General features: G+C 39.6%; 1 pseudogene across 1 annotated transcript; it reads right to left on the minus strand.

Moving 5' to 3' along the window:
- On the minus strand, window positions 1–23,064 carry LOC309808768 (follitropin subunit beta-like; annotated as a pseudogene). The gene is made up of 4 exons: window positions 22,955–23,064; window positions 7,197–7,284; window positions 1,797–1,954; window positions 1–231 (listed from the first exon to the last, which is right to left on the minus strand). The product of its transcript is annotated as a follitropin subunit beta-like (transcript).
- Between the last annotated feature and the right edge of the window lie 3,949 nt (window positions 23,065–27,013).

A 27,013-nucleotide genomic window follows, 5' to 3' on the forward strand; every position in this document is an offset into this window, starting at 1 on the left:
TTATTCTTTCATTTCACTGAACGAGCAGTAGCTGGGTCCCAGGCCTCGCACGGTGCAGTCAGTGCTGTCACTGTCACACTTGCCACAGTGACATTCAGAGGCTACTGGGTACGTATACAGTGAGTCTGCATGGTGAGCACAACCAGGCACTTTGACCGTCTTGTACATCAGCTCCTTGAAGGTACATGTTTTCTGGATGTTGGACTTGGCTGGATCCTTGTACACTAGATCCTGAGTGGTTTAAGAGAGAGAGAGTTAGGTTACAATATTCTGCAAGTTTCTGTTTGGCTAAGTCAATATGAGACAGGGATTTAATACTGCTTGCTCTAATATTTGCTCTCAGAAGATCAGCTTCTAGGATACTTAAGCACGGGAAACTTGACCTCATAAAGAAACATTTATACCACTTTTCTGAACTGTCCTGGAAGTGTTATAGAAAATACAACTGTCTCTTTTCTCTCTACCATGAAAGTACCCACATATTTAATATTTCTAAAACTCTATAAAACCTTTGAATTTGTATGGCATAAAAACATGTAAAGATAAAGTGTATCTTTAGAAGATATGACCTTAGCAATTTAAGGATGGGTGTTTTTTTTTTTTTAATACCTCGTAATCTTAAGCTACATTAATGACTGGTAAAAACATAACACTTGGAAAGAAAAATATTTCCAAGTACTCTTTTCTGTGTATATTTAAGAGAGGAATAAGAGCTGTAAGCTAAATTATTGATATTTTGCCTAAAGTGTTTGGGAAATCTCATATTGGATTCTGGATATTCTATTGCCTTTTAGGTTCTTCCTTGCCACTGCCTTAAATTCTGTACCTTTGTGGGGTTCTTAATCCAAAAGTATATGATACAGTTTCACTATCAGAACATCTAAATCAGGCCAAATATATTTCACTCTTCTACTTGCCCAATGAGAAAATACTTGGCTTTGAGGGAGAAAGGGGACTGGGACTAATTCATTTCCCTAGCTGGCCACGGGGTCTATATCTCACCCAAAGTGCAGTAAGTTGAGTCTTATTGATCAATTCATTTAATGTCAAACAAAGTATTTTCATTAAAAAGCAGCCAATTTCAATTTCAGTTTATCAAACTTCTGCACAGCCAGGTACAACAGAAAAATGGCAAAGAAACACTTTCCCCTTTAACTGGTTTATTTTGAAGAAACTGTGAAACTGTAGACAAATGTTTTAATACCTCTATTCCTTAATTTTCTTAACAGCATAAAGAAGGGTGTGGGTTTGATGATTCATTTTAGTTCTAATCTACAGGGATTGAATGCTCTCAGGCTGCTCGTTGGTATTGTTTTAAAGATGGGCCAATAAAATGAATTTTATAATTGGCTGCTTGCATTTTTTATTTGGCTTTAAAATGAATGTTATTACTATCCCTGTTGCAGAGGTATGCCTTTTATTATTGCAATTGGCTTTTTAAGACTATTGGCAATATTCCATGATTAAATATAGATGTGTACTCATGCCCATGTTTATCCCTCAATAGGTAAAGCTAGCAGAAAAATGCTCTTTTAAAATGCAGAGTTGGCACATTACTGAAGCATTCATTTACATCAATCTGAGCTGTCCCAAATTTGTTTTACTCAAATTAAATCCAAACCCAAACATCTAAATGGTATCATGGTAATTTACCTCAATCACAACACAGACAGTGTTGACTAAAGGACTCGTGGCTGTTATTCAGAAGAGGCAAAATATTGACAAAGTGGGAACAAATGAAGCCTGCCTCATCCAGACCCTCAGCACTCTCACTTCCTTCAAAACAAAGTACCTACCTGGGTGTAGCAGTAGCCCGCACACCACATGGTGGTGATGCTTTTGCAGAAGCCACATTCCTCTTTCTCCACTATGATGATGATGTTGTTAGCTCACAGCTACTGCAGCAGATTGCTCTCCAACAACAGAAAAGGAAACAAAAACTACTGACTTCATCCTAGGCTGGGAAGTAAACAATTAGACACCCAAAGTATTTTAACTGTCATGGACTTTGACCCAGTCAAACTGAACTGATGTAAACCTGCTCCCCAAACTCCACCATCACATTCAGCTTCAGCAAGCACTCTTTGACAAAAGAGAAACACAGTACAGGTCAGAAATCCTCATATTGTTTTTTAAGGATTAAAATGTCACAGGGTATATATCTGAAAAAGATGAAAACACTAATTCAAAAGATACATGCACCCCTATGTTGGCAATTTACAATTGCCAAGATATGGAAGCAACCTAAGTGTCCATCAACAGACGAATGGATAAAGATGTGGCATACACACACACACACTCACACACACACACAATGGAATACTACTGAGCCACAAAAAGAATGAAATTTTGCCATTTGTAGAAACATGGATGGACTTGGAGGGCATTATACTAAGTGAAATAAATCAGACAGAGAAAGACAAATACTATATGACATCACTTATTTGTGGGATCTAAAAAATACAACAAACTAGTGAATATAATAAAAAAAGAAGCAGACTCACAGATATAGAGAACAAATTAGTGATTACCAGTGGGGAGAGGGAAGAGGGGAGGGGAAATATAGGGGTAGGGGAATAAGAAGTACAAACTATTAGGTATAAAATAACCTACAAGGACATATTGTACAACACAGGGAATATAGCCAATATTTTATAAGTGGAGTATAACCTTTAAAACTTGTGAATCACTATATTGTACACTTGAAACTTATATAATATCGTACAGCAACTATACTTCAATTAAAAAAATGTCACAGAGGATTACCTTAATATAAGCATTTAAGGGACTTCCCTGGTGGTCCAGTCGTTAAGACTCCGTGCTCCCAATGCAGGGGGTACATGTTTGATCTCTGGTTGTCGAACTAAGATCCCTCATGCTGCATGGCACAGCAAAACAAACAAACAAACAAAAACATTTAAAGCTACAAATTTTCCTGAAAGTGTTGCTTTAGATTCAACCCCAAATCTTAATTCATGTTGAGTTGTCATTATTCAGTTAAATATATTTTCTAATTTCCCTCTTGCTTTCTTCTGTGACCGATGGGTCATTTGGAAGCATGTTGTTTAATTTCCATATTTGGAGGAATTTTCATGGCTTTTTGGTTATTGATTATTTAATTCCATTGTGCTTAGAAAACACACTTTATGTAATTTCTATCATTTTAAACCTTTTGAGATATATGTTATATCCCAGCCTATGGATTGTTTTGTTGAACATTTGTGTGCATTTGTAAAGAATGAGCATTCTGCTGTTTTGGGGTGAAATGTTCTAAGGGTATTGATGAATTTAACCTGATAGTGTTGTTTGACTCTTCTATATACTTTCTCATTTTCTGTCTGCTTGTTCTATTGATTACTGAGAGAAGAATGTTGAAATTTCCAACCATAATTTTATCCATTTCTTCCTTAAGGCTTATAAGGCTATAAGTTTTTGCTTTGTGCACTTCGAAGCTCTGTTATTAGGTGCATATACATTTTGGATTTTTTCATATTCTTGCTGAATTGACCATTTTATTTTGTGAAATGTTCCTCTTTAGGCATGGTAACATTCCTTCTCCTGAGCTCTATTTCACCTGGTATTAATATAGTCACTCTAACTGTATGATTAGTGTTTTCAAATATATCTTTTTCCTTCCTGTGTCTTTGTATTTAAAGTTCATTTCATATAGGCAGCATATAGTTGAGTCTTGCCTTTAAAAAAATCTGGTCTGATAATCTTTGCCTTTTAATTGGAGTGCTCAAAATCTTTATGTTTAATATACTTTTGATAATCATGGGTTTATGGTCATCATATTGTTATTTGTCTCATTTATTCTTTGTTTTTCCATTTTTCCTGTCTTCTTTTGAATTAGTTATTTTCTAGTATTTGTTGTATTTCCACAGTTGGCTTGTCAGCTTGCTTTATTTATTTGTTTGTTTGTTCTCAAATTTAAAATACATACTTTATCTCAATAATATTCCACTTCACACATAATTAAAGTATATATCTTGTAACATTTCATTTTCCTCCACCTTCATCCTTTGTTCAATTGTTATTTATTTTACTTCAACATTATTCTACCCTCAATACATTGTTGTTATCTTTGTTCTAAATAGTCAATTATATTTTTTAAACACTTAAAAAATTAGAAAAGTATTTTATATTTACTCATGTATTACCTTTTTCAACACATATTATTTTTCTTCTGCTTAATGAGCATTCTTTAAAATTCTTTGTCATGCACATTATCTGGCAATACATTCTGTCAATCTTAAATTTACTAAAAATGTCCTAATTCAACTTAATTTTTGAAGGAATTTTTTCTAGTTATAGAATTCTAGGTTAGGAAGTCTGTTGGTAGTTTTGTTTCAGCACTTCATATTCTTTATTTGCATTGTTTCTGATGAGGATTCTGCAGTCTTATATATTTATCCTCTATGTAACATGTCTTGTTTCCCTTTGACTGCTTTAAAGACTTTTATCACAAATTTTCAGCCTGCCTTGCTGAATTTATGCTTATTTATGATGTGCCTTGGTGTGATTTTCTTTGGGTTTTTCCTACTTGGGTTTTAGTGAGTTTCTTGGATATACAGGTTTATAGTTTTTGTTTTGAAGTCCAAAATCAGCAGATTTGATTCTTTCCAAGGGCTATGAGCAAGATACTGTTCCATATTTCTCCCCTAGCTTCTGGTAATTTGCTGGCAATCTTTGGAGTTCCTTGGTTTGTAGAGTATCACCCTGATCTCTGCTTTCATCTTCACATATCATTCTTTCTGTGTGCATCTGTGTCCAAATCTCCCCTTTTTATAAGGACACGAGACATATGGGATTAGGGACCCGCCCTACTCCAGTATGGCCTCATCTTAACTTCACTAGTTATATCTCCAATGACCCTGTTACCAAATAAGGTCACATTCTGAGGTATGGGGGTTAGAACTTCAATATGTGAGTTTTGGTGGGGGACACAATTCAACCCATAACACCAACAGATCTGAATTTGAACCCTGTCTCTTTCTCTTACTGACTTGACTTTTCACATCTGAAAATGGGCATAATACTACTTATCTTTCAGGGAAATCATAAAGATTAAATAAGATAGTGTTGGCAAAGCACTTAGCTCAAACCTAACACATGGTAAGCACTCAATACATTGTGGCTTTTACTGTCCTAAGCTAAATGCACATTGATTTATTGAATAATTGTGCTCCTCCTGGATATAATTGAGAAAAAGCCCATTTTTCATTTGATTCATTTGCCCATTAGAAATAGACCTGGTTTCTTTGAAATGTTTGCCAGTTTCCCTCTCAGATTGTTTCTGGGGCAGCAGGAAGACAGCCACTGAATCTTAAGTACTTAAATAATTAAGCCAAAACAAGAGAAAGCTGATAATAAACACTTTTCTGTGCATTATAATTGTGGAGCAATATCTTCTAGATAGTTAACTCTAAAGGCTTTATCGATTTAACTGAAACCTAATCAACTAACAACTCAGAAATACTGTTGGAAGCACTTCTCCAGAGAGACACATTGTAATGAGCAGCTGGCCCCCTTCTGGGCAGTGGGGCTGCCACCCTGCTTGTGTTGGTCAAGTAATTTTTCAGCCGAGTGATCATCCCAGAGGACATCGTTTCCCTTAATACAACTCCCTCCATTTTGCTGGCCACAGCAAATTAACCCCAGCCTTGCTCCTCAAAATGGTCAGGACCTGAGCCTCCCTCCTCTTTGGAAGTGAAGGGCACCCATTTAGAAATTTTGAGATTTTGAAATGGAGATCTGATCATCTTGACTGCTTCTGTGTGGTCAGGTTAGGGCTTCAGTTGCCTGGATCTGCTTCTACTCTTTCTCCCTAGTGTAACTGAGACTCGTTTTCAGTTTGTTTCTTCATTTATTTCTCCCATGATGTTCTGGATGGACAGTCTTTCATGGATGAGAATGCCTTTTTCCCATTCCCAGTTTTCATATGGAGGGATTTTCCTTAAGAGCTGTCCTAGCCTCTCTGGAAATCTTTACTGCTCCACCCTTGGGATGATGGAGGGTTTTACCTGATTGTAAACTTGGAAGGAAATGCTGGGTCTGCTTGACCTGGCTCTGCTCTTCCTTCCTTAGACATGGACTTGCCCACAGAGGACATTCCTCCACTGCTCTTCCTCCTTTCTAGGGGGAGCCCAACCTCTGCCTCAGTGGGTGTCCACCTAACTTTGGACAGGAGTTAGTAGGCTAGTGTTGTTTTTCACACCATGCTGTGTTTCAATTTAGCCTCTTTCAGTAATAAGGGGAACATGTGGGATTCCTTCTGATATACTCCTTGTTCTATTTCTCAAAATTCTGGGGACTCAGGAATGGATAATAGAGTGCTATTTATTTGAGTCTTATAGGAGACAATGTTGTCAAGCCTCTGAGAGTCAGCAACACAGTTGGTCTCTTTAGCCGAGTGGAGATGTCTGACGAGGAACAGTTTCCATGTATCAACCAGGGATTAGAAAATCTCTACTTAGGGACTTCCCTGGTGGTACAGTGGTTGAGGCTCCAGGCTCCCAATGCAGGGGACCCGGGTTCGATCCCTGGTCAGGGAACTAGATCCCGCATGCTGCAACTAAGAGCCCGCATGCTGCAACTAAGAGCCCGCATGCCACAACTAAAGATCCCGTGTGCCACAACTAAGACCTGGCACAGCCAAATAAAAACAAAAAAAAACTTTATCACATTAAAAAAAAAAGAAAATCTCTACTTAGAAAACACAAATCCAGCAAGGCAATTGAATATTAGACACCCAAAACCTTTAGGGAAAGCAGAAGAAGTAATATTTATAAGGAGCCATTTAATAAGTGCCATATCTTGTGGTGAGCATGTTAGTCACATAATTTCATTTAATATTGAAAAGGATGTGAAACCAGGTCAAAAATCAGAGAAGATGTCATTTTGCCTTGGTAAGTCTTGCGAGGAAGAACGTGGAAAGCTAATCCTTTGTCATTAAACATAGTCTTCCAAAGAGTACGATACCTCTGAGTGGACCATCTTTTGGCACAGAACCAAAGGTTTTCTAGTTTCTTTCTTAGGTGAATGGCTCTTCTAATACTAACCCTGAATTTGGCCTGGTGAGTTACTCATGGTTTAGAGATGGAAAGGATGTCCGAAGATGAATTCCTGGTACTGAATTCTTTTTTATAGAGGTGGAACAGATCCAGAGAGGTTAGGGAACTTGACCAAGATCGCACTGCGATGCAGTAGGAGAGCTGGGATGAGAAGTGCAGTCGTGGAGACCTAGGCTGGTGCTCATTCTGCTCTGTCCTGCCATCCCCGTACCTGGGAGTTATTGACAGCAACCAACCCCTTTTACCACTTACTCTATTTTTAAGGCTATCCGCTGCTGGTGAATGGGAAAACAGTCTGAACCCAAGAGCAGCACTTTAAGGTGAGCCCTTCATTCACTATTTATTTCTCAGGGCCTTATGCCATTCTTACCGTTCCTAGGAATTAGCATCCACTCCTTTTCCTTTAGGATTGGGGCAGTACACAGCCATCAGATGGCAGCTACAACTTCTCTTATTGACAAGACAGATAGTATTTCAGTGAAATTATATTCTGTAGCATCGATCGCCATGACAGGATGTATGATAATACATAATTGGGATGTTTACCAGGCACCCCATTACACTTTTGAGTTGTTCACCAAGATTTATGTTTTTCCTGTTACCCTGTCTTGTTGGCAATTTGTTGAAATTCTCCAATGGTGTAATCATTTCTTAAATGCTTTGCCTCTGGTATATTTAAGGAAATTAGTCAGTGTATATAGTTGCTGACTTAGTTATTTTGGAATCATTTGAGAATCATTTGGGATTAAGGTCCAGCTCAAATGCCACCTTTGGGATGTGTTGAGGAGCTGTTCTTAAGATCCCCAGTCTGGACCAGGGGCTCAACTTTTGTTTCTATGTACCTTGTGTTTTCCTCTATCAGAGCTCTTATCATCCTGCACTGTTACTGTTTGTTTATGAGTTTTTCTCCTTTCCTAGAAGGTGTTTTGTTTTTGTTTTTTTTCTTTTTTCTTTAAGGTGAGGTTTTCTAGAGTCATATGGACCTGGGTTCAAGTCCTGATTCTGCCACTTAACAGCAGTCTTAACTATCTAAATCTCAGCCAGCTCATCTGTAAAGTGGGTCTAATAATATCCTTCACAGAGAGTTTTTGAATATTAAATGAAGACATGTATTTCAAGCGCAGAGCATAGATGTATACAATGGAAGCATTCAATAAATGCAAGTTAGCATCTGCTTTTGTTGTTGTTGTCCTAGCATAGTTATTAATAACTCCCCTTTCACTCTACAGATTACCCTCATTTGAATAAGTTATGTGGTTTCCCTTTACTATATAATCTGTTAAAGAAATAGACATTATTACTGTTCAAGAAAAGCATATATCTAAATGTATAGACCATGAATAAAAATCTTAATACCTACTCAGCAAATAATTTCTTTCAAGTTAATTTATTTGGCTGTCAAAATTTTTGCCCATACATGTTTTATCTCTAATTTGAGGTAAAGACGTATGCCGTGGCTTGTGTTGGTAGTCAAACTCCCAGGGAACACCCCCATGCCCAGAAAATTGTACATATTTACAAATCTAGAGCATGGTGAACAAAGTAGAAAAAAACACATAGCAAGCCTTCATGCATTTAAATTCTGTGCCATGGAGTTCTCATTCTTATCACAGAGAGTAAGTCAGAGTAAACATTGCAATAATCACAGGACCAAAAGGGAATTAATTTTGTCTGTTTTCCTGTCTGTAGGAAAGATGATACTTGTTATAACTTCAGATTGATGGTTATACTGCCTCCTCTTTTTGTTGCCAAGCAAGGCAATACAAAGTGCTTCCCAAGGAAGATGAGCATGGCTCCCTTTGGAATCTTGTAAAATAAAGTTTGTTCATTTTTTTAACAGAGTTTATTTTTTAGCATATATATATATATGTATGGGTATATATATATATATATATATATATATATATATAGTCAATATTTTGAGTGGGATTCAAAAATCAGTATGTCTGTTTTATATCAACTGCATTTTTAAAAAATAAAATCCTTTTTTGTATTTTAGTATATTAGTATTTTAATATTTAAATAAAATACTTTAAAAATACTTTTAATTATTATTATCCTAGGGTAAAGCACAGTGTGTGTCACATGGTAGGTGCTAAAAATGAATGCATGATGAGTAAACAAATGACCTTCAAATTGCTTAAACTCTTCCACACTGATGTTATTACCCCAATTTACCTGATATTATCATAGTGTTTACTTATCTTAGTCTCTTTCCTCCTGGAGCTTCTAGTCCAGGAGACGTTGCTTTCATCCTCACCAAATGGATAGATCGATGTGAGATAGGTGATACAGGTATAATGTGTGCTTGGTCTGGTCCCTATCCCACCCTCTGCCCTAGCTCCAAAAAATACCAGATGCCTGTCACAAAGTCAGCTCAACCATCCTCTACAGATGTTTAATAGTCAGAAGGACCAGGCTACAACCATCAGGGCTCAGAATAAGTGCCAGAGCCTATTCCTTAGCCTCGTGGGTACATTGCCCCTTCTGAGAACTGATTGGGGCAGGGCTGCCATTCTGTGGGACACAGTGAAACAGCTATGCTAGCTGTTAGAATACTGAAATACTTTTTTTCCCCAGGAGTAAATAGTTCTGCTCTTTGCCCCCTGAATAACCACGCCCCTCCCACTGGCACCCTCGCCATCTTAGACCCTCTCCAGGACCTCCTGGACCTCGTTATGGTCCAACAACTGAAGAGTTAATGCCTGGCATGGCAGAGGGAGTCCAGGATGCACCCTTTCTGATTGCTCTGGTGCCTGCTTCCCAGCTGCTAAATACTTTGAGTACCACCCTTTTTCAGTGGGTAACTGAGCTGTTCCCTGAGCTCCTTCTTGGTCCTGCAGGTTTCTCCTTCTTTCCCATCCTGCTGATGTTCTGTTTTGGCCCTGCCAGCTCCAAGTCTGGGACCTAGTACCACCCTTCCTCACTGTGCTCGAGCCCCTTCAGTCCTCCACGCGATCTGTCCCTAGTCCCTCTGCATGCAGCACGTCTGCCAGTGATTGAAGGATCCTCCCTTCATCCAAGCTCCTCTCAAATGTCATGTTAATGGGTAGACCTTGGCCTTTAATTATGGGCCCTTCCCCTTGGGGCAAGTTTGCCAGGCATCCTGTATTGACAAGACATGTCTATTTTTTGACTTGCATCATATATTGACTTTGTGAGGACATCCTGAGCATCCTGATTTGAGCTTTTTTTTCAAAAAATTGCAAGAATATAACAGGGCTATTTTTCAAAATTTAACCAGGTATCCTGATTTTTTTCCCCTTAAAACCTGGCAACTCTACCTTCCTAGCTTGAGGACCACAATTTTACCCTCATTTCCTTGTATTGCTATTAGTTTCTGCTGTTCGTTTTCTCTCTCTGAGCTAAGGTTTTGCCATCTATCTACAATGCTGTATGGCCCAGAGGCCAGGTGGTTTGCACCAATTCCATGCTAACTAGGACACAACCAATTTTTACTGAATGAATGAATGAAGAGATGAATGAATAAAAGAGTTTGCTCTGTAGAATTGTCTTTCTCTTTAGGACCCCATTCGGAATATAATAGGGCCTTTTGAGTCTGAAAAATAAATAACTATGATGGAAACTAAACCCTGTTCTGGCGAAGCCAGGCTGCTTTATACTGCCACTGCTCTGTATTTAATTACCTTTTGTTTTTCCCTTAGCAATTAGTAAAGTGCCAGTCTGTCTCAGATGTGCTAAGGAGAACCAAGAGAAGATGTTTTTGTCCACACTTGAGCCAAAGAGTTAAAGGAACTGTAGCACACTTGGGGTGGGGGCTGGGGGAGAGCGGAGATAGAAAATAATTTTTATTGAGCAACCATCATGTACTTTTTTAGACATGATCTCATTTTGTCCTCACAGTAACCCTGCAAAGAATATTCTAGACAAAGAATCATGTTTAGCCAGGCTAGGTAGCTTGCTCAAATCCTAGGTTAGTAAATAGCAGAACTTGAATTTAAACCTAGGTCTTTCCACACAATACCATCCTGCCTTCTATTGCTAGAAGCATCATGGTGGTGGCAGTGGCAGTGGCAGTGATAAAAGACAGAGAACTCAAGGGGAAGGTAACACTCTAAGACAGAGCCAGGCCCACTCATTCCCTATCTCTTTCTCTCCTTTCTGCCTTCCATTCATTCTAGAACATTCCTGGAATAGTTCCGTATTCTCAGGATACTGATGAGCTGATGAATGAGATAAACACAGTCCCTGACCTCATGCAGTTATATTCTAGGGCAGGTTATAGAGACTGAAAAAGTCACTTCAAGCATGAAGTAATTACTAAAGTTATTTTGGAAGCATATAAGGAGATAATGGGAGAACGGCAGTTGTTGGAAGGGGATCAGCAAAGGCCTCATGAAGATAGTAACATGTGGGTTGAAATGTAGGGATAAGAGTAATTTAGCTTTGCCAAGAGTTGGAGGAACAGTTGTTTCAGGCAGAAGAAACTGCTATAGGACAAAGAAAGTGTAATAAGTTTGGCTTATCCTGCTAAAGAGAAAGCTGTAGGATCCCAGTTTTATTTCATTTAGAGAAGCAGCCTGTTACCATAGGGAGAGGTCATGACTCCTGAATTCTCAGGAAAGGATCTTACGTGGAGAAATATTTGGATAGAGAATGAGGCAGTCATGCAGGCTGGTTTGATTACAGCAGTTGAAGGAGACAGAGGCAGAAAGTAGAGATAATGACACGAGCAAATGAAGCACCAGGAAGGGACATTTAAGTTTGTATCATTTGATGAAGAATATCTCCAGCTGCAGTGGCAGCTCTGCCTTTGCTGGTTTTGAAATTGCATTTGGAATGAGGAGACAGTAAAGTTGTAAAAAGTCACTCTGCACTGGCAAAGAATACCTTGAGTGGCAGTTGGTATTGTGATCAAATCCAGTCTCCCCACTTCTCCAATTCTAAAGTGTTTTCCAAAAGTGTAGGTAGATAGGCTGATTAAAGTACATGCTCTAAAATAGCCAAATGCTTCCTCCAAATGTTTAAAATCCAAGCAGGTCCTTTATCACAGAACACGTTCTGTATTAGATATTAATCAAAATAATTTCATTTTTCAGATTCAATACTTAAAACATCAATTTAGATGATGGATCATGAACTTTAAAGCTGGAAGAAATGTTAAACCCATCTCTCCCTCCAGCCCCTGCATTTAACAGATGAGCGAGCTGGAATCCAGAGAGGATAAAGGAGTGCTCAGCATCCTAAAGCTAGGTTATGGGAGTTAAACCAGAATATTGCATTTTCCTGATAAAAGAAAGAAAATCAGGTTGACACCAAGCTTCACCTTTAACTGAGCTGTCCACTGATGGTATGTAGAACTTTCCCTGATATTTTGCCCCTTGACATATATTAATTTTTCTTGCTTTTCCCTCTGATGAGATCTCTATACTAAAGTGATTGGTGCTATTAGAAATCTGGATGGAATTCCATTCAAAGTGGGGAGAGGGGTGTTGTAAACATGGCAAATGAAATTGATTGTGGATACGGAATACCCCAGAATCATTGTGCTTTCCTTTGTGTCATGACAAAATGCCCCTTAAGCTTCAAAATCATAAGGTAGTTGCCTGCTTGCCCTCTTTTTCATTCAAGCCATACTAAGCACCTGCTTTGACCTTAGTTCTGTCCTGGGCACAGTGTGTTGTGGTGGGGGCCATGTTGAGAGACACACTCCAGTCTTAAGAAATGTACCATTTAGATGATTTTGGTAATGAGTAGACAAAAATGTGTTAGGGATAAAAGGGGCAAATAAACTTGCCCAGAGAGCTGGAATCAGTATTTCTGCAATGCAGCCTTGAGGGTAAAGAAAAGTGAGACACCCAAAACCTGCTACCTACAGCTATTTCTCCCTTTGTTCGGGAGGAGAGAGCTGAAAAGTGGATGGATGAAGCCAGGTCAGAGGGTTCTGCTGGGCTCTGACTTGAAGTTAGTAGGAGACTGGAGGAGCTAATCAAAACTTTTCCTACCTTCAGGATTCAAGTTACTCCATGTTTCTTTACTAAGGAAAGACTGGGTCATAGGAATATTGGACTATATTAGCTACACGCAGAGATTATATGGAACCGATGCCCAGGAACCCATTAGTAAATGCTAAGTAGATCCTTCTCCCTCTGCCAGGGCCCACTGGCTGATACGGCTAATCAATCATGGCATTCCTTTCCCTTTTAAGAGTCAGCATCTTTCTCAACACCATGTTTCAGACAAACACTAACAAATGGTTGGATTTAGTGCTTGAGATGAAACTGACTTCCAATTCTTGTGCCAAGTTGTATGGCATAGAGTAAAGGGACATGAATGCTTGGAGTATCCTGTGTGGCCCAGTAGAAGAGATGACACTAGTTGGGCTTTGAAGGTTGGGTGGATTTTGGGCAAGTGATAAGAAATCTTGGGAAAGAGTACTGTGGGAACTAGAGTGTAGAGATGGTGAAGAACATCGCTGTTTCAGAGAGATTGAAGATGCTGACCCGAATAGTGGAAAGCGTATGTGTAAGGAATAGGAAGAAATGTATAGTTGGACAAGAAGAGTGAGTCAGATCATGCCAAATATTCAAAATTTGTTGTGATAGGAAATAGGGAGCTATTACAGGCTGGTACGGAATTGCAAATCTCTTTAATACCTGGCTTAATAAAAGACAGCTGGATTCTTGTATCTTGCATTCAATTGGTACATTCATGAGAAAACAAGGGTAAAAAAGTCAAATAATGGCTTAGTGTTATTATCAAAATATTTTTGAACTCATGAACCCCCTGAATTGGTCTCAGGGATGCCCAGAGAACTGCTGTTCTAGACCCTGCTAAGGATTTGGAAAGGGGAACTACCGAGATAGAGGACAGTTAGAACAAGAGTAGTGACGTAATCTGATATATGCTTTAAGAATTACTTTGGCTGGCGTGCTGTGGAAGAATTGTGAGCAGGTAGTCACAGGAGTAGAAGGAAGAGACTTCCTAGGTGGTTTTATCAGAGTCCAGGGGGTGGAGGGTCCTGACTGGATGGGAGTGGCAGAATGGAATGGAGGCAATGTGCACCTGGTGGAATGTGAGATCCATTTCAAGGGAGAAATCAGTGGTTCCTGCTTCTTCTCCTTTGTGTCCTATCCCTCACTTCCCTTTGCTGTTTCTTTATTCTCATTCTGTGGATTGAGATGGCCAGGAGATAGTGAGGAAAGGAGATTTTTTTAAAAAGAGGAAAAGGTAGGAAACTGGCTTACTGAATCCAAGTAGGAAGTCTTTTCCTGAGTCAAATACTTCCTCTTTCTGTTGTTATTGAAAAGAATAAAACAAGAATTAACATTTTTTTTTAAAAATCCAGTAACTCATTAGTCTACTGTCTTAACACCGTGAATAATTTTTTTTCATATTGGCTGTCCTATGTATAAATATTTTTACAGTATTGCAATCAGTATACATATTCCTCTGTAGGTATGCCATTTTAACCTATCATATTTATAATTGTCCATGTTTCTATGTAATTTTAGTTTTGAAGGCCTGCTTTCTTGCATCTTGTTACTATGCCATAATTTATAAAAGTCTGTCTCTAAGGGTTAACTTTTCCATTACTTACATTCTCTTGTCTTCTAGATAATACTGTTAGGATTCCTACAAACATATGCTTTTACTTGTATTACACCATTCTACATTGAGAGTAGATTCTTAGGTGTGGAACAAGGGAGTCAAAAAGCATTGCTAGCTTTTTGTGAGATTTCAAACTTGGCAAAACTTTCCCCCAGGTCTTAAGGACTGTCTACTTCTGCAAGAGAAATAGGTAAGTAACATCCAAGTACTCAGTCCCCAAACCTTGGAATCATTCTTGGGGGAAAAGGGTGAAGGGTTTATAGATGTTCTTTGTTTCTGACCTTGCAATTTTTTCTACAAATTTGAAAATACTTAACAACAAAAAAATCAAACAACAATTATCTTTTTCCTTAGGCAAAAAGGCCAGACATAAGGACCAAGGACACATAGAGACACGCAGAGCATAGCTGAGCTTCTCTCATTCTTTCACACCCTACTTCCAATCCCTCAGCAAATCCTAACAGTTCACCCTTCAAAATATAACCAGAATCTGCTACTCCTTGCTGTCTTTACCACTATGCCCTGGTTCACACCATCTCTTCTCTTTTTTTTTTTTTTTTATGCGGTACGCGGGCCTCTCACTGCTGTGGCCTCTCCCGTTGCGGAGCACAGGCTCCAGACGCGCAGGGCCCAGCCGCTCCGCGGCATGTGGGATCTTCCCGGATGGGGCACGAACCTGTGTCCCCTGCATCGGCAGGCGGACTCTCAACGACTGCGCCACCAGGGAAGCCCACCATCTCTTCTCTTGACTGGTTGATTTCAATAGCCTCCCCACAGGGTCTCTTTGCTTTAACCCTTGCATCTCATCCCTGAAGCTGGAGTGATTCTTTTGAAGTGTAAGTTCGATCATGGCATCCCTCTGCTTAAAATCCTCTAAGGGCTTCCCGTCTTATTCAGAGTCAGAGCCAGCACTCTTAAAATCACCTGTGAGCAGGGTGACCATATAATTTATTATCCCAAGTGGGACTATTTTGGGAAAGAAAGAATATGCTATTAATAATTATGTCCAGACAACAGCCATATATAAATGACCCGGTTTACAGTCACCCTTCCTCTGAGGACCTACTTGCTGCTATCCTGTTACCTTTTTTTTTTTTTTTTTTTTTTTTTTTTGCATTATGCGGGCCTCTCACTGCTGTGGCCTCTCCCGTTGCGGAGCACAGGCTCTGGACGCGCAGGCTCAGCGGCCATGGCTCACGGGCCCAGCCGCTCCGCGGCACGTGGGATCTTCACGGACCGGGGCACGAACCCGTGTCCCCTGAATCGGCAGGCGGATTCTCAACCACTGCGCCACCAGGGAAGCCCTATCCTGTTACCTTTGATTGCATGTTTATCCTTCTCTCTCCGTCTGTCTCGCTCTCTTCACCAATCCTCTTGGGCTACACAGCCGTCCTAACTGATTCCCTACCACGCCAAACATGATGCTCTTCCTCCAGAGAGCTTCACAGCTCATTCCTTTACTTCCTTCAGGTCTCAGTTCAAACACCACCTCTTAGGCCTTTTCTGACGATTCTACGTAAATAGTATTCCTCTTCCACTCACTCCCATACTTCCTGGACTCCTTAACCTGTTTTATTTTTCTTCATAGCATTTATCATCCTCTGATATACTTGTTTCTCTGTGTATTGTTTTGTCTCTTTCAACTAGAATGAATATTCCATGAAGCCTGGAAATTGCTCTGTTCATTTTTTTTTTTATTACCAGCATTTAAACAGGGCCTTGCATGTGGTAGGAACTCAACAAGTGTTTGTTGAATTAATGAAAGAATGTGAGATGGATGGTGTTCAGCTGCTTGGTTGGACCTGTAGCCAGAAATTACAAACTCGAGGCTCAGTTCCTTTTCCTAACCCCGTAGAGTCAAGTTTGTATCCCAGGGTGTTGGCATCTACAGCTTTTCCAGCTCTTCACGCTCTCTGGCCTGAATACGCACATGTTCCTGTGCTCTAAGAATGGCTGAGACCTGCCTTTCTCCTAAGCATGTCTAATTGAACAATCTGTGTTTCTATCAGCCTTTTCAATATATGGCCTCTCTGGAAAGTATACTATAGTAACAAGCAAACCTCTTTTTAGCTCTTTAATGAGTTTTTTCTAGTCAGATTAAGAAGTGTTTCCTAGGAGCCTTATGGAAGCCAGCATAGCCCTGCCTACCTCTTTTCCTCATTCCTCACCATTCTATCTCATGCCTCTTATATTGTAGAGGAAAGGAATGCTCTGATTTTTCATGCCATGGCATGTTTCCAATATTATTCCTCTGTCTTGAATACTCTTGGCAACTTCTGGTGGTCCTTTGATTCTTTAAAGCCCAACTCAAGCAACTCAGCAAAAGCTTTCTTTGATTCATTTAAGCAGAGTTGATTACTCCTTCCTTTATGTCATCAGTGTTCTTTATCATATGTCTGATATACTCACCATACTCTATTGCAAATGTTCCCTAAAATATCCCTCCCATTAGACAGTGTACTCAGGAATACACAGCATCGCCTTTGCGTAACAGTACCTGGCAAAGAGTAGACAATAAGAGGTCAGAGAAACTAGAAATGAAATGTCGGGATGGCTTCAAGTTCTAGGAGTAGTAGAGATGTTTCAGCAAGCCCCGGTTTTTATTGTTACCACTAAGGCTGACGTGCCTGGAATATGCTACGTCTCTTTGATATTCTTCAATACTGAGGAGGTATCATAGAACAAAGGAAGACTTATTTTTTATATAGCCCTTGGTTTCATTAGCATATAGAACCCTTGCCACTATTGATCAGACATTCTTGTTAGATGGCTTTATTTTTTGAAGAGTTTTTATTTGCTGCAATTTGTCCTTCATGGTTCAACAGGTGATATTTTACTTTCTTGGTTGACAAAGTATTTTTACCCTCTAACCTTTGGAGAAATGGAATAGTATATCTAAGCCTAAGATACACAAAGCCTTAGCACATATAACATAGTTTGTAACTTCCAATGTGAAAGTCAGTGGGGCAATTGGACGAAGCAAGGTCTTTACGACAGAGTTAGCATCAAGTCCTGACTTGATAATTTTTGTGCTGCATGACTTTGGGAACCTCTGAGCTTTAGTTTCCTCATCTGTAAAAGAGAGAGACTAATTTCAATCACATAGGGAAGTTCTTAGAACTTAGTACAGTGCTTAGCACATAAGCCTTTCAGTTACATAGCTGTCCCATTATTTGGATTGGATCATTGGATCCAATTACTTGGATTTTAATGACAAAGCAGAGGTCCTATCTGAAATATTCAGAAAACAATCACAGCAGTGTGTAACTGGGAAAATTTGTTTGTGGGCTGCAACAGTCAGAATGACCTCCCAAAAGAAAAATACTAATTTGAGGAGGACCTCAAAAGGGTGAGTAGGAATGGACTAGACAGGAGGAGATGGAACATCCCAAGGAGCCCATGAATAGTTTACGGGGGTTACGTGAATAGTAATACACTCAAATGTAATAGCAAGACCCTTAAGCTTTGTGTGGTGTATGGAAAACATAGTCTGTTGCCACTGTCATTACTATTTCCCTTGGTGAGGACATCTAAGGCCAACAATGAGTCAGGTTCAAAGACAGAACAAGTGCAGAGAGTACTGGATTCACGCCTTCCCTGCATCCCTCAAGGCTGCCCTTGGAGCTTCCTGGTTCCAGCACATCAGAGCTGTACATGCTTCCAGCTGTCAGGCCGGATAGAGAATACCTGCAGCTAGGGAGTTATGGGACTTCCCTTCATCCTGGCCTGGTTAACATACAGAGCTGGGCTGTTTGTGGTCAGCCATTGGAAGCCTGTATGTCTTAGGGAGAAGCTGAGGCATTTTGAGAGCATCCTTTAGTTCCTGCTCAGACGTAGCAGAGGCAAACTCATTTATGCCTGTGGAAAAATACAGCATTTCTGCTCTCTTCAAGGATGAAAAGAAGGACGGTATGAAAGCACTTTTTTTTTTTTAACACATTGCAGTGTTGTAGCTAATGAGGTTTATCCAAAGCTCTGCGATTTCTAACAATAAATTCTAAACTTAGGTTAGACTGGAGGTGCGTGTTCTCAGGTGTAACCACTTATGAATTAACCCTTTGTGATCTACTTCCACAGCAATCTGTTCTCTCTAAGGACACTGGTCAGACATCTTCAGGTTTGAAATTTAGTGGCTTTTTCTCAGTTCTCAGCTTCCTTTCTTGGGCTGCCTCATTTTTTTCTCTCCTTTGAGTTTCTCCTTTGGGAGATGATCATGCACCTTGTCTTAAAGCTGTTGGTTGCTTTTCTTAACCAGTTGTTTGAAGGGGGGGAATATGTCTTACTCATCGTCCTAACCTGTCTGTTACAGTAACTTCCATGTACAAATGTTTGAACTGATGGATAGCTTTGCTCTTTACACATGAGTGAAGGAGTTCTGCGATGAATTATGTTGCTTTGCCTTTCTAATTTACACTCATCACAAATTTCTGATGGGCCTGCCTCTTTTCTAAGCATGAGCCAACGCCTTTAATTACTGTCATTATCAACATAGAAAATGCTTATGACCACAAGCCCCAAAGTTTGGAAGAGCAGTTGAAACTCTGAGCCATCAGGAATTACAGAGTTGAATGAGAGTTTTGCAGCAGCTATGTACCAGGAGCCAATAGAATTGCAGTCTCACATCAGCTGATGACTTTAGGCAGGTCATTTGTTTTCCCTATTTTGAGATGAACAAACAAAGCGCAGGAGATATTTGCCTGAGAGGTTTGTCCCAAAGGTTTAATGAAGAACTATTTGTGAAAATGCTATGTAATGTGTACATTGCTATATCAATTGCTTTGATGATGACATTACTGGGGTCCCACACTAGACTATGTCTTAAACTGGATCAATTCAGTAAAGAAAATGCAGGAACATAAACCCATTCAAAAAGCATTTTGACATAAATGAAGATGTATATTATTTTTTGTTAAATATGACTTCACCTTTGTGGGAAATCATATTGTTAGTTCCAATTAACAATGTCTAAAGTGTGTTCTGATGATATGTGAATGGGTATTACACAAGAAAGCCTTCCTTGTTGTATCAATTTGAAAAACACTGAGTTAAAGTTCAAAAGTTCATCAAGATTTTATATTTATAACCTCTTAGACCTTTTGATGTGCCAATTTTTTTGAGGAGTTTCCAAAAAAATTGCATATATATGTTTGTGTGTATATATTTATAGTGTACTGTGTGTATAGTATATCTTACTGTATTTCCTAAATATATATGAATATGGAGTTCCCTCCCCCTCTTTTTTTCTATAGAGTATCTTGGGTCTAGAATTCCATAGAACACATTTTAGAAAATGCTGCTCCAGAGGGTAGCCAGAACTTTTTTGTGACCCGCATATATAGCTGGAAGACAGACCTAGAAGAACAGTTTGATAATCACAGGTATAACCTGTCAAAGATACTGTATATATATTCTTGTGATGTGACCAAGAAGCTTGGTCACAAGCCTCCATTTGGTTTGGCAGAGGAAGTCATCATCTCGGTATTCGTTACCCTCAAATGAATATGCAAGCTGAAAGGGAGGGCCAGATGGTCAAGCTAGGATGTGCATTAGACTGGCTAGAAAGAATTTCTAGACTTTTCAGTAACTCCAATGCAAACATAGAAATCAACTCTGCTAACTACCCAGGGCCTTACTTCTCAATACTTGTCCTTCTCTACTAGATCTAAAGATGACTTAAAAGAAGAACATAATTTTATAGAATTCTATTTGGGCAATATTTCCTTGTCATTCATTTTTACTATAAGAATCTACAAGATATATGGACTAATGGAAGTCACAAGTGTTGGGTTCTAAAAGGCCAAGACTGAAACTTGGGTTGGGCTGGCTTTTGCCATACATCTGATAGGATGGCTTCCCTATTAAGACAAGCTGAGGGTAATGAATAATTAGAAGAGGGGTCCATAAGCTGTTAATTCCCTGGTTGCATCTTGCTTTCAGATATTTCCTGCTTGGGTGACATGGTGTTTTAAAAATGAGATAATTATGCTACAATGGATATTTGTACTTTCTCTTGAAAAAGTCAGAGATGTAGCAGTACATCAGTGAGAGATGAGTAGCACTTGCCCGATTCAGATGGGCCATGTGCTTCCAGTTTGCCACAGACCCTACATCTTTCTGTTTTTGGACATGAGCTGCTTCACTCAATTACTTTTTCCAAACCTGCTTGGCCCTATAGGACTTTATAGTTAGTGGCCCCTGCACTGGAAGTAGTCTTCTTTAGAGCTGTTTAGCGCTGATGATTTTCCTAATCATTCTATGTAGGAATACAAAGAGCCATAAGGTGAAGGAAATGTTTATTTACTTTATCAGCATGCAGTGAGCCCCACTTACTAGATTGTAAACTTGAAAAGGCAAGGGCCCTTTCTCTCTTATTTTCTCTTATAGCTAGTGTTAAGCATAGTGCCTGTTACACAGTAGGCACTCAAATGTTTGTTGAATGACAAAAGAAGGAGGGAAAGTAAGATAAATAGAAAGAATGAAGGAAAGACACAAAGAAGGGAAGAACAAAAAAAGAAGATAGACAAAGGAAAGGAAAAAAAAGAAAAAGAACTGAAGGAAGGGAAGGAGGAAGGGAGAGAAGAAAGGGAACATCAGTGAGGGAGGGAGGAAGAGAGGGAGGAAGAAAAAAAGAAACTGTGTGTTAGGGTCTAATCTTGGTGTTACAGATTGAAAGATTTACATATATTTTTATTCCCTACTCTTGAGTTCATGTGATTTTCTTCTCTCTCACATGGCTACTGAGATGGAGATTTCCTGATGATTTATTCACCTGCTAAGATAAGATGGAGATAGTCTGACAAAAGAATTATTTTTGCTGTTAAGAAAATATTGTTAACTGATATGGGAATAGAGTCAGGGTAGGTAGAAAGGAGGAGGGGTACTCTGAGAGTCAGGTACAGTTTTGTTTCATTTTTGGGGTCTTTGTGTTCTTTTGCATTCTTGATAGCGTTTGTGGCTCTTTCTGAACTTCTGTATTTGCATGAGGCTTAGTGCTCTTTAATAATAACAAATAAAATGTGAAAATAATTAAAGATATTGTTGAAGACTCTTTATGGTCCCCTATCGAACCTCTATCCATATAATTACCACTTCTGGGCAATTATCATAAATTATCATACAAAAATGTTTAAACTCAAACTTACTGGAATGTGTATCCAGGGACCTAGATAGGCCCCTGGGCTATACCTGCTCATACCATTTCTCTAGGGCAGGGGGAGAAAATAAATTCCCAGCGCCCAGGGGCCTGGCTGTGGGTAAAGAATATAATCATGGGCAGCCACTCTGTAAACCAACTTGAACTTTATGGAGCCCATAAAATTAAAGAAGCATCAACATAAAATACTTTAAGGGTGTTCCATGCGTGTTGCTTGACTAAGAAAAAACACCCTGGGGGGCAAGCCAACAAGGCCAGCAGGATTGTCTCCCATTATTGCAGACTTTGATTATCCTTCAGGCAACCTGCTTAGCTAACTGTCTTCTAGCCCCTTGCTTCACATTCTGGAGTATGTGTTTCCTGACACTTGATGCCAAAGGTGTTGGTATTGGACCTTTTGGAAAGGAATATTGTAGATTCCAGGAAGTTTTCCCTGTATATTTTGATTTCCAGTCAATCATAACATTCTGAGGCTCTCCACCTGTTGATCAGTAATAAGCTTGCTTCCAGATTAGGGCAGAGAGGCCCTAAACTGTAAGAACCACTGAGCTACAAATTAGGCTTTTGTTTAGTCCATAGCAAGTCAATAATCTTGAAAGACTGGTGTTACTAAGAGAATAAAGAATTTATAAGGTTCCAAAAACTTCCCTTTACATATCAAGAATTAAGCTGGAGATCTGAGCAGAGTTTTTCAAAAAGCCATAATGTAGAGAGAGGTGGTATATGATGGCAAAAGCTTTCCCAAACTGTGAAAGGAAATAAAGTAAAAGAAGTAGACGAGGGCTTCCCTGGTGGCGCAGTGGTTGAGAGTCTGCCTGGTGATGCAGGGGACACGGGTTCGTGCCCCGGTCCGGGAAGATCCCACATGCCGCGGAGCGGCTGGGCCCGTGAGCCATGTCCGCTGAGCCTGCGCGTCCAGAGCCTGTGCTCCGCAACGGGAGAGGGCACAACAGTGAGAGGCCCACGTACCGCAAAAAAAAAAAAAAAAAAAGAAGTAGACGAAAATAGAGAAAATCAGAAGGGGATTAGATTAGGTTCTGATACAACCTGGGACCCTGAGAATGGCAATAGAATTCCTATGGCCACTTACTTGCCCCAAAGAACCAAAGATACTAGGTGGAGGGAGGGCCCAAGTTTATGCAGGTTGGGGCTTTACCTCCTGCCACGTGCAGCGTAGCCCAGGAGCTGTAGAGCAGCCTTGGGGGAGGTTGGTGTTGATGTGCATGAGCCTGAGATGGTGCTCTCAGCTGTCCCCAGCCTGGACATAGCACGTAGGAAATTCAGTAAGTACTTTGTGCCTTAATCAAGAAGCATGGAATTGCTTTAGAGGACAAGTGGACTGAAGAAGTCTGGGGTTAGTACAGGAAGACTGTAAAGTATAGGGAATTCATGACCAGAGGCAATGGTAAAGTCCGTGGTGGTTGTCAGCAGTGGATCTGCAAACGCTCAAAACCTTGTACAGGTCAACCAACCTCATCAGGTATCAGGGAAGAAAGTCCAGAGACAAAACCAGACCAGCCACACCTCAGTGGCGTCAGGGAGGCTCAGGACGTTGAAACTTGGATTAGAGGCCTCTCCCATCATTATGATATTATCCAAGCTATTCCTCTCTACTTCAGTAGGGAGAAGGTAAGAAGAGGGGAAATAGGGAAAAGCTAAAATGAACAAACTAACTAACAAAAAACCCGAAGAAATGGTAGAGAATTTAAAGTGGCAAGATTCATGTGATTATAATCTACCTTGTACTGATTTTTAGTTCCATCAGTCTCCCAGAAAGATTGGGGCAGATATACTAAGGACTCAGCATCTGCTTGTCAGCTGGACTTGTAAACATGTCAACTGGAAAGCTTTGCATCCTCTCTCTTGCCCCTCTTAGCATTTTGGCCCAACAATTCCACTGCTCATCTATATCATGCAGTTTTACCCATTCAAAAATATAAAGATAGATTTTAAAGGATGTTCTATGAAGCATAGTTTGTAATTGTTATTTGCTAAAATTTCTGAAAAAAATCAGTCAGGGACTGGGTAAATAAATTATGATAGATGCAGAAATATTTGTGATGTGTGGCCACTTAAACACGAGGTAGATTTATAAGTGTTGGTATAAAAAGAACTCCAAAATGTATTATATGGAAGAAGCTGGGTAATAGGATTTTATTTATGTATATACCTATATACTTACACACATAAAACTCTATATACAGATTATATCTGGGGATTTAAAGGTAGGGGAAGACTTACTTTTCATCTTAAATTCTTCTAGACATTTTTATGTTGTTTCTTTATTAACCAGTATATGCATTGATTTTATGATGAAAAAGTGAAAGCCTCTTTTTCAACGTTCCAAAGGGAAGAAAAAGAAATGTGGAAAAACTGTCTTCAATATAGTTATTTTATAGTAACTCTCACTTTTACTAAATTTTATCTATAAAATCATTTTTGGAGAGCTATTGAAGAAAACCAATCTAGAGTGTTAAAATAATAAAGCATTTAACTCCTTCCTGTTACATGGATGCCATTGTGTTATTCCGTATCTAGTTTTCTGTTTCAAAGACCTTGGACTTATATATACTACCAAATGTAAAATAGATAGCTAGTGGGAAGCAGCCGCATAGCACAGAGAGATCAGCTCGGTGCTTTGTGACCACCTAGAGGGGTGGGATAGGGAGGGTGGGAGGGAGACGCAAGAGGGAGGAGATATGGGGATATATGTATACATATAGCTGATTCACTTTGTTATAAAGCAGAAACTAACACAACATTGTGAAGCAATTATACTCCAATAAAGATGTTAAAAAAAATAAAGTATGAAGGCCTACAATCTTCTCTGTTACAGAAACCGACAGCAAAGAGATGACAAAATGATTTAGTGAAGGTGATCATCCTGAGAAGATAAATAGACTCTAAAATTGTTTTGGCTTGAAAAATCAATTCAGTTGTCCACAGGCTTCACAGGAGGAAAATCACCTTTTCTGAGGAAAATATTATTTTTGTGTCCAAGAGGAACAAACCAACATCAGGAAGGAAGGGAGCCTTTTTGAAGTGATGGCACGTCCCTCCGACTAAGAATGAACATTTACATAGAAATAGGGGACATATACTTATTTTTCTCAGCATTGAATTAAAAACCTTATCATCCTTTATTACTCTCCCAGCTCCAGGGCATTACTCACTTAGGCATACAGGATAGAGAGTCAAAAAGCTGTCTCATACTGTGAGGGCAACAGACTGATGTTCCGATGAATTAAAAACAAAAAACTTTGAAGGTGAGAGAAGAATGGGGGGAAATGGGCAGAAAAATGTATCAGCTGAGCAAATTATCTTCTGGGTCAAGAGTCAGCAGGCTGCTGCAGCTTTCTTCTCTGTGTTGGGTGACCCATGGGAAGAACAGTTACTATAGATCTTCTGTGAGGAGTGGGCAGAAGTATGAATAGCCTTCTAGCAACTTCTGGGAAAAGACTAGTTAGAAATGTCTGACTTGTGATGGACAGCCTGATTGGAACCAGTTGCTTCCTTGGGGTGAAGAGTGTCAGAATAGGAAGTTGGTGGGAAGGGATTAAGAGGATTTGGAAGAGCCAAAACCCTAACTTCAAGTGATCTAATAGAAAAGAATGAATTATTTGAGCCCTAAAACCAGCTGAGTGTTTGATGCAGAAAGTGGGAAGGGAATTGACATCCATAAGCATCTTCTATTTGGAAGTGTTTTCTCTTAATCTTAGGAATATCAATGTGAGGTAGGTATAGCTACCACTTTTTATAGATGAAGGAACTGATTCAGAAGGGTAGCCTCTTCCCTGTTGTCGCACCACTATTAAGTTATGGAATCAGCTTTTGATCCACCTTTATCTATTCTTCAGTCTGTGTTCTCTCTTCTACACCGGCCATCTCTTGGTTACATTGGGACACCCATAGGAAGCTCCTGGCCAGCTCATCTTTACCATTTACCATCTTTACTCTTGACTATTTCTAGAATTTCTCTCCTCCTTTCCGGGCTTTATTCTCCATTAACCAGGTACTACAACTCCGGGCTTTGAAAATAACTTTATCGACATAACAACTCTGAGAGGTTGCTGTTGTTTCCCTCCATATTATAGATAAAGGAGACTTACAGGTTATTGTAATGGCAAAAATGATGTTTGGTGTTACTCACTGAACAAAAGTGTTCAGGGACTGGTATCAGCTTTTTGGCTTGAGCTAAATGTCAGAGCAAGGAGTAGAACATCGGTGTTTGGACTCTTGTGCAATGGTTTTAATGTCCACTAGATGGCATTGTAAAAAATACTTTAAAAGTGCTGTGGCTTCCTCTGGGACAGCTGCATTTCCTACTCAGCAAATGCGTCACCCTCCAGGGAGGCCTGGGGCACAGTTCTCCTGAGTGGCTGGCATCCCAGCTTTTACCCAGAGCTCTCTGTTCTGATGCATCCCTTTACCCATTGTTGTTGGGAAACGGATTGCGAATGATTTAGCACTAATGACTCGTCATTAATGAAAATTACCAATGATTAATTTTTAAAACCTCTCCTTGGGGAGTTTGCTTCTCCTATGGAGCCTGTTCCCCATGAAAAGTACCCATCTGTCCTGCATAAACCTTCTCAACCCGTGGGGCATGCCCCTGACCTGGATTCATTTTGGAAATTTGGGAAATTGTCCCAAAGTCAATAATTGGATATCTAACCTGCTTTAAGTAAGGAAGATTTACTTCCATGAGCTTTAGTCTCCAGACATATGCCCTCTGTCAAGAAGTCAGGTTAACTCTAGAACCAAATTGCCAAGTGTGACAGACCCAGGGCTCAGTTAAAACTGTTGCCACAACTGCATGTAGTAATGATGACTATTTTGTTAGTTCCCAATCATGAGTAAAGAGAGCTCGTGATATTTTCTGTGATTTCATCTTACCAATAAAGTCAGCCTTCTCACCTTGGAGAATGCCTGGGATGCTCTTGCTTTACCCTTTTGCCTACATCAGGGAACAGAATATGCAAATTTCTAAGTCCAGTTCAGATCTTAGCTTAATTATCACTTCTTTCTACACCCTTGTGTTAGGTTAGAACTCACTATTATATTCTCCCATAACAATCTGTATTCTACCTTCCAAGCATTTTGCACATGAATTAATTATCTATAAAGTTTAAAAATGTCTGTTTTCCCCAGTAGATCTGAAGAACCATTAGAGCATTAACCCCTCTTGTCCTGTTCATTGCTGATCCCTTAGAGC

This window comes from Mesoplodon mirus (assembly GCF_964341445.2).
Source record: "Mesoplodon mirus genome assembly, chromosome: 7".
In the NCBI taxonomy this organism is placed as follows: Eukaryota; Metazoa; Chordata; class Mammalia; order Artiodactyla; family Ziphiidae; genus Mesoplodon; species Mesoplodon mirus.